The sequence below is a fragment of the Squalius cephalus genome (assembly GCF_949319135.1).
Source record: "Squalius cephalus genome assembly, chromosome: 2".
NCBI lineage: Eukaryota > Metazoa > Chordata > Actinopteri > Cypriniformes > Leuciscidae > Squalius > Squalius cephalus.
Window position 1 is genome coordinate 10,494,945 of NC_137123.1, and position 9,089 is coordinate 10,504,033.

The 9,089-nt window shown below is 36.6% G+C and overlaps 1 long non-coding RNA gene across 1 annotated transcript; it reads left to right on the plus strand.

Annotated features, from left to right (window-relative positions):
- The first annotated feature begins 8,391 nt into the window (after window positions 1-8,391).
- Window positions 8,392-8,844, plus strand: LOC307152860. The gene is made up of 3 exons (XR_013820073.1): window positions 8,392-8,433; window positions 8,527-8,604; window positions 8,692-8,844. It is a non-coding gene; the product is annotated as an uncharacterized lncRNA (long non-coding RNA).
- The last annotated feature ends 245 nt before the right edge of the window (window positions 8,845-9,089 follow it).

Sequence of the window (9,089 nt, forward strand, 5' to 3'; positions counted from 1 at the left end):
CTTTCCTTCAGTGAGTCTGCTTGTTATCATCAGGTGTCACCACTAATGGCCAATCATCACTTAATTAATCAATTAATTATCTCATTAACTTCAACACTGCTTCAGTGTTAACTTAATTATCTCATTAACTTCAACACTGCTTCAGTGTTAATTTTTAACACCCTGTAGTGTGGACACATATAAACACTGAGGAGTGTTAATTTAACACTGGGGATTTTGCTGTGTATGTGGGATCTGACTCCTAAATTCTGTCTTGATGTGACACACAATGCTAAATGCCCTTTCCACGTCACAGTTAGAATTTGGCAGCACCAATAGCACTTTCATCAGCTGACAGATCTCCCTGAATCTCAACTGCTCACAGATCTTACTTTGGACAGCATCCCAAGAACTCATCGACTGGACATCTGCCTTCATCACATTTGGAAATCTCTCTGCCAAAGTCAAAATTTGCTCTGGTTTCACATCATCTTGGTTCTCTGGATTGACCACTGACAGATTTGTCAAGATTTGCTCTCTCATTGGGAACTTTTCCTTTACTTTTTGCAAGCTTCTGACATAGAATGCTCTGGCATCTTTGAAGAATTGCTTCATCTTGTGAGTGGTGAGTGCTTCCTCACTTAGCAAATGCCTCCACGTCAAGGACCCAACAAAAAGTTCTTCATTAGGGTTGCTCACATCTATCTCCTGCTATTTCAGTTCTCTCAATACCTTTGGCACAATAAGTCTGCTTGCTATGTCATGCAGGAGTTCTTCTACACCCTCTTTTAACTTGAAAAGAACTGGTGCCTAGTTTTGAAAAATCTAATTAAATTTATCAAAGCACTGTGTGACATTGTGGAGAAAACAAGTGTATAGTTTCATAGTTGGGTCTGTCAACCTCTTCTGAATGTCACAGCACTTCTGATTCTCACTATGTGATTCAAAATAAGAACTAAAGGCTGGCCATTGGTTGAGCAGATGGTCCAAACCTTTTCCCAAAGAAAGCCAACGTGTTGGACAGTGCTTTTGGGGGTGGTGTGGCGCAATGGATAAGACACATGCCTTTGGTGTGAGAGACCCGGGTTCGAATCCACTGTGAGACACCAATGTGTCCCTGAGCAAGACACTTAACCCCTAGTTGCTCCAGAGGCGTGCGACCTCTGACATATATAGCAATTGTAAGTCGCTTTGGATAAAAGCGTCAGCTAAATGAATAAATGTAAATGTAATGTAAATGTACTCTCTGCTGGGCTACATTGCAAAAGTCCGGAAACTGCTTTAGGTCTTCTCTTCTTTTTGAACTTTTCTCAAAAGTAGTAGTAGAAGTCAATTAGCAATTCCTCAGGTGACATTGAGAGCTCTTTAGCAGAAGTTTTGGCACATATGTTAACCAAGTGACTTGGCAACACATTACAATTGAAGCTGGTAATGCTGTTTGTGGAGTTTAAAAAAAAAAAAAAAACATGAAACTATTGAGAGCTTATGTTCACCACAGACCTTTTATCAAGCATTTAACCAAAAACCCATTGACTTCAGGACGATGCACCCGGAAGTGCTAAATTGCCTACAAAAATACGTCATCCCTGCATTCTGCAGCTGTGTGTAAAAAACAGTGTTAACCACACTTCTCACACTTTAAAGTCCTTCACTGTAAAGCTAAAAGTGCTTGTGTTAATACACTGTAAAAACGAACTTTTTGGTATAGTAATATATATTAAATTAACCATCATAATTTTTACTTTATAAAATTAAAATTCAATGAGAACTAGAATTTTCTAAGTAAAATTTTAAATACCTACACATTTAATTCATGTAATAAATTAACTGGTTGGAAAGAGTAAATCTTATTATGTATTTGCTTGTAATATTTAAACGTTTTATAGTCACTTCACATAAACATAGTCATTTTAAGTAAATTTTAATCGAAAAGTATAGCGCGTTTGAATCCGCACATGCGTGTTTGGACAAGATAGTCTAACTGCCACTTTGGGTCAGACGGATTGGCGAGCTGCTGCGTGACTGCTGTTTGTCGTGTTTAAGGTAAGTTTGCCTTTCTATTTTACATTTAATAAAACATAGGTCTGTAGATTCACAAAGCACTGTTTTTCGTGTAAAAATTTCGAACTGATTGGAAATTATTAGAAAATCTTTACCGTTGTAACTGCTAGCTTGCTAACATTAGGCCTTACAATTAACATGAACGCTTTCCTGAAGTAAGTTAACTAGTTAACGTTAACGTTATACTGTTGACTATGGAAAAGTTTGAATTTTCTTACTGAATATTTCTCAGGAAGGTATGTGAACGTTACACAAAGGTATAATTTTTCAATCACTCTGGATTGTTCATTACACTATTGATATCTACAGTCCTTGTAACGTTACAGAATTAACCCTTGCTCCCTGCATCAGACTATTTAACCACATTTCTCCTGTTGTACTCTTGAATCATTTTGTCACATTAGATCAAGGAGGAATTCAGGAGAATCACTACAATTTGGGGACCAAACTGAGGCCATTTTTGGACAAACTGAGTCAGGTGTGTTTGATCAAAATTGTGCTTGTTCACATTTTTGGAAATAAGATGAACTTAATGTATTTCTCATACATGCACGCACATGTTGTGTTTATTTATATAGCTTTTTATACAATATAGATTGCTTTAAACAGCTTTACTGTATTAAACAGTACAAATAGTGCTTTAATCACAAAAGAATAGTAATTTAGTTTGTGTATGTGTTCATTCTGTTGTGATAATGAAGTCACTTCAAATAATTCCAGCAATTCTATTTTTGTTTCTCAAAAGAATTATAATTTTTCTTCTAAACTGTATGCAGGAGGACAGCTGCAGTGACGTCACTCAGCACATCATTAATATACTGGTTGTCCATGGTGCTGATGGATCCAATCGATGTATCCACCCTTCTTAAAGGAGAACTCCGGTCAATTTTAACATTGAGCTCATTTTTTTGTAAATTTGGAGTGCTGTCAGTACAGAGAACAACGACAAAAATCAGTGTTGCCTACACCGTGTTATCCTCTTTTTAAAATGTGCACCCTGTTGACTTCAATGGGGCAAGTTTTAAACCTGCTTTTAGCCTCTTAAAGGGTTAGTTCACCCAAAAATGAAAATTCTGTCAGTAATTACTCACCCTCATGTTGTTCCAACCATGTAAGTCTTTCGTTCATCTTCGGAACACAAATTAAGATATTTTTGATGAAATCTGACGGCTGCATCACTCCTCCATAGGCTTTCAGAGGGACCGAAACTCGCCGGCCCAGAATAGTTATTAAAAACATTGTTAAAATAGTCCAAGTGACTACAGTGGCTCTACATTACGTTTATCATGCGACGACAATACTTTTTGTGCGGAAAAACAACAAAAATAACGACTTTATCCAACTATTAGTGTTCTTCAATGTGGGCCTCTGATGAGAGTTCACGGGAGCGCCACAACGCATGCGCGAGAACTGAGATTACGGCGTTCTTCTTCTATTGTTACTGGCTGCTCAGTCCTTAGGAGTATTACCGCCATCTACTGTACAAGATGACGTCCCAACATTGCCGGAAGCGCAAAACGGTCTGTTTACAAGCAGAGGAAGACGCACGCTGTAGAACGAAGAAGAAGAAGAACGCCGTAATCTCAGTTCTCGCGCATGCGTTGTGGCGCTCCCGTGAACTCTCGTCAGAGGCCCACATTGAAGAACACTAATAGTTGGATAAAGTCTTTATTTTTGTTGTTTTTCCGCACAAAAAGTATTGTCGTCGCATGATAAACGTAATGTAGAGCCACTGTAGTCACTTGGACTATTTTAACGATGTTTTTAATTACTTTTTTGGGCCGACTTTTTTGGGCTGAGTTTCGGTCCCTCTGAAAGCCTATGGAGGAGTGATGCAGCCGTCAGATTTCATCAAAAATATCTTAATTTGTGTTCCGAAGATGAACGAAAGACTTACATGGTTGGAACAACATGAGGGTGAGTAATTACTGACAGAATTTTCATTTTTGGGTGAACTATCCCTTTAACATCCTTGATGTGTCATTACAAGTGCACAGGTCATGTGAGTGATTCCTTTAGAGTGAACGCGGGTGAATCTGACTGCAGTAGATGTGAAAGATATGAATAAAAGTGATGTTATTTCAGCCAGCGCACATACCTGTATTTACATCCTGTTTTCCGTTGAAGTCCAAAGTAGTCGATTGTCGAGTTCGGGCGCATGATCGTACGTACTAAACCTATCCGCGTGAACTCGACAATCGATTATTGTGGGCTTCGACCGAAAACAGGATGTAAATACAGGTATGAGCGCTGGCTGAAATAACATCATTTTTATTCATATCTTTCACATCTACTGCAGTCAGATTCACCCGTGTTCACTCTAAAGGAATCACTCACATTGGCTGTGCACTTGTAATGACACATCAAGGATGTTAAGAGGCTAAAAGCAGGTTTAAAACTTGCCACATTGAAGTCAACAGGGTGCAAATTTTAAAAATAGAATAACTCGGTGTAGGCAACACCAATTTTTGTCGTTGTTCTCTGTACTGACAGCACTCCAAATTTACAAAAAAATGAGCTCAATGTTAAAATTGACCGGAGTTCTCCTTTAAACTCTCCCCAAAAGTTCAAAGATTGAAGATGAAGTTGTATTAAATGCTATGGTATGATAGAACTGTTTAAACATTTAGCTGTTGATGAATTTATAATACATTAAAGTTTTAATGGTATTCTTTAAAGGGATACTCCACTTTATTTTGGAAATAGGCTCATTTTACAACTCCCCCAGAGTTAAACAGTTGAGTTTTACCGTTTTCGAATCCATTCAGCCGATCTCCGGGTCTGGCGGTACCACTTTTAGCATAGCTTAGCATAGATCATTGAATCGGATGAGACCATTAGCATCTCTCTCAAAAAAATGACCAAAGAATTTCAATATTTTTCCTATTTAAAACTTGACTCTTCTGTAGTTACATCGTGTACTAAGACTGACGGAAAATGTAAAGTTGCGATTTTAGGAAAAATATTGTATTTTAGGAAAAATAGGAAAAATATTGAAACTCTTTGGTCATTTTTTTGAGAGAGATGCTAATGGTCTTGTCCGATTCAATGATCTATGCTAAGCTATGCTAAAAGTGGGACCCCCAGACCCGGAGATCGGCTGAATGGATTCGAAAACGGTAAAACTCAACTGTTTAACTCTGGGGGAGTTGTAAAATGAGCCTATTTCCAAAAAAAGTGAAGTATCCACTTGAATATAAGTTCACTATTTCAGAGTGTTTTTTTTTAAATACATTTTTATGTTTAAAACAAGGGTTACAGTATAATTTTGAAGTTTAACTGAATGCACCTGTGTCAAGAGATGACTGTGAATGGATGAAGAACATTTTTTGATGACTGAAAAATAAACTGTTTAATTGTATTTTAGTTGTGTGATTTGTGAAAAATATAGAGAAAATGTTCATTTATTTATGTTCATGATTATTTATAAAAAAGAAATTAGCAATGTTTACATAATTATAGGGAGTATTATAATTTCATAAAACTAAGTAAATGAAAACAAAAAAACTTAAATAAAATCTACTTATTTACTTCATTAAATGGTAAGATTTACTTCATAATTTCATAAAAGCAAACTTCCTAATTATAAAACAATAAATAAACTTTACTTAATTACTTTTAATAAATATAGCTTCTAAATGACATGTAAATAGGTAATTTTTACTTAATTTCTTCATGAGCGTTACGTTCAATACTAAGTAGATTTTACTTGATAATGACACGTAAGTTGTACTTGATATTATAGCAGTAAAATTTACTTAAAATATACTTGTGCAAATTGTTACGAGGATTTTATTAAGTAAATCTTACAAGTAGTTTTTTTCAGTGTACAGTACAGTCATTCGGTTGCTGTTGGTCTGATGAGCGACAACACGGTAAGACAAACACACTCTTGCTTAAATGAAAACTGATGATTATTTCTATAGATGAAGCTCATATAACACATGATTCCTGACATGAGAAATATATTCTGTTCATCTAATGATCAGTTCATTTACACACACTGATGTTGAGCATTAATAATCTTCAGATGTGCAAAGTTCTTATTAACACTAAGAGCTGTTTAGGGTGATGAACATACACTGTTTATGAGCATATAAGTGATGTTTAATGCTGTATTATAGATGTATGTTATGCTGATGTCGGTCAGAATGGCTCCTCCTCTTCCTCTGATCTTCTTTCTGCTCATGATTCACGGTGAGTTAATGTTACATTGCTTTTTTTATTTAATTTTTATTTTCAAAGACCACATAATGAGTGTTTAATGAGCAGTTTTCTGTGGTATGTTGATGTATTTCCTTTTGAAGCATGAAGTTTGGGTGAGGCATGTCATTGGGCTTGTATATTTCATAAATATCCAGTAGTTTTTAATTATATCAGTCTTAAACATGAATTGCTAATTTGCTACTTGCTAGTCATTGTCGGTGGTTTAGGGGAGGGACTTTCTCACTCATCGGAGCATTTGATTGGACAAACTGATTTTTTGGTTCATTTTCTCAGAAGACATTGTGGATATATGATAGGAGTGGCCAATCCTGTACCTGGTGATCTACCTTCCTGCAAAGTTCAGCTTCAACCCTGATCAAACACAACTGAACCAGCTAATGAAGATCTGCAGAAGCACATGATCATTGCAGACAGGTGTGTGTGATCAGGTTTGGATCTGAACTTTGCAGGAAGTTAGATCTCCAGGAACAGGATTTGGCTCCCTTGAGGAAGAGGTTTGTGTGTCAAATGACGTTGTCAGCATATAGACATTTTTCTTAGACTTAATTGTCATGTTTTTGATTATTTTAGAGGGCAGCATGTTGTTCATGACTGATTTATTTGCTCTGGTTTCACTTCTGTTTATTTCTGCAACATCCTCCGTCAAAACCAATAAAGAAATTCACACTTAGATCATTTATCACTCAAAAGATTCTGAGAAGATTTACTTATAATATTCCCTGTAATGAGTCACCTTTTACAAGTAGCCTAAAGTTTTTGTGATCCGTTGGAGTTGATAAAACATTTTCATCTTGATGAATTCTGTGTTTCAGGGGTTTCTAGTGCTGATTGGGGTGTGAGTTACAGTCCTTCACACATCTGTGCACTAAAGGACTCAACAGTGATAATGAGATGCACTTATACATACCCTACTGGACATCAGATCATGAAAGTGTTCTGGAGCAAAACAAAAGATAAAAAGAAAGATGAAGAATTTCCAGATCTGTCTGAGGACCCTGAATACAGTCAGAGGCTTCAGTATCTGGGAGATAAAAAGCAGAACTGCAATATCAGACTGAGTCATGTGACACTGAAGGATTCACACATGTACTATTTCAGATTCACAACTGATAAACCTGATAAGAAATGGATTGGTAAATCAGGAGTGACTCTTACTGTCACAGGTGAGTTTGGTGAGGTTTATCTCTTCTTCTGTGCATTATGTTGAATAATAATCAGTGTATGACAGCAGCACTAGATATAATGTGTGTGTTGTGTTCAGATCTTCAGGTGGAGTCTCCTGAGAGAGTGACAGAGGGAGATTCAGTCACTCTGAGATGTAAAAGCAGCTGCGCTCTGACTGACAGAGCAACATTCATCTGGTACAGAAACTCACAGCCATTAACTGAGAGAAGAGACAGAAACAATGAACTCCTGCTGCAGTCAGTCAGAAGAGAGGATTCAGGCAGATATAGCTGTGCTGTAGACGGACACACTCACATCTCTCCTGATGTTCAGCTCAATGTCACGTGTGAGTACAGATTCATTAGTTATTTTTTTTTAAAAAAGTGTTTAAAATAGATGATTTAAGGGTTTCATTTTTGTCTGTTTTAGATCCTCCCAGGATTACAGTGTTGATAAGTGGATCTGGTGTAATAGTGGAGGGAGATTCAGTGACTCTGAACTGCATCAGTGACTCAAACCCTCCTGCTCTGAACTTCAGCTGGTTTAAGGAGAATGAAACCTCAGCTGTTGGATCTGGACAGAGTTTCAGTGCACTACAGAGTGGACGCTTCTACTGTCAGGCTCACAATCAACATGGATCTCAGAGATCAGACGCTGTAACTGTCACAGGTGAAGCTTTTATTAACACACTCCTGTATCTTCACATCATTCATCAGTTTGGAGAGTTAATCATGATGATCTTCCTCTTTCAGTTCATCATGTTGCTGCTGGGAATGTGATTGTGATCACAGCGGCATCTGGAGGATTATTCATCATCATCATCTTCATCATCATCATACTATTTATAATGTAAATTAAATAATATATAGAGTTTAAGTATAATTTACTTAAAAAACGAATGCAGAAGGATGTCGTTTTTATCTATATTTGAATTATATGTTTCCTTTTTTTGACAGTACGAGAAAAATAATGAACAGACAATCTGCAATACACAAGTGTGAGGTGAGCTGATCAAAGAACTACAGAATAAATTCAATATATATATATATATATATATACATTGTATATAATATATTTCTTTCTGTTTCCCTATAGGACGATGATCCCAGTACAGGCACATATGCAGCTCTTGACCTCAAGTCCAGATCATCTGACCTCTACGACACACTCACAGTAAATTAAATCTCAAAAACTACAAGTGCAAAAGAGTTTGTTCATTCAAAACTCGGGTAATACATAATCAATGTGTTTTTCCCATAGACTGTCCGTCCCAGACCTGATGTTCACCAGTCAGACTCTTCTGAATATGAGAATCTGACCATAAGCGGGAGATCCTCGGGTCATCTCCATATCACCAATGAAGAAGAAAATGTCCTCACGACAATAGATTCAAGTCAGTGTAATGATAAATCAATAAACTTGTTTTCCACTGTAAGGTTTTGCTGTAATGAAAAACCTTATAAATGATAAAAAAATAAACAGACCAATTTCAGCCCATTGTTTCATATTGGTGCTTTGGAGCACGTGATTTCAACAAACGAGACTTTAGTACGTCATACTGTTTCAGACCGTGTTTTGAAATTGTGATGATTTGGCACTAGAGGGCGATGATCCCACAGCTATTATTATATTATTTTTTTAAAATTACATTTATATCT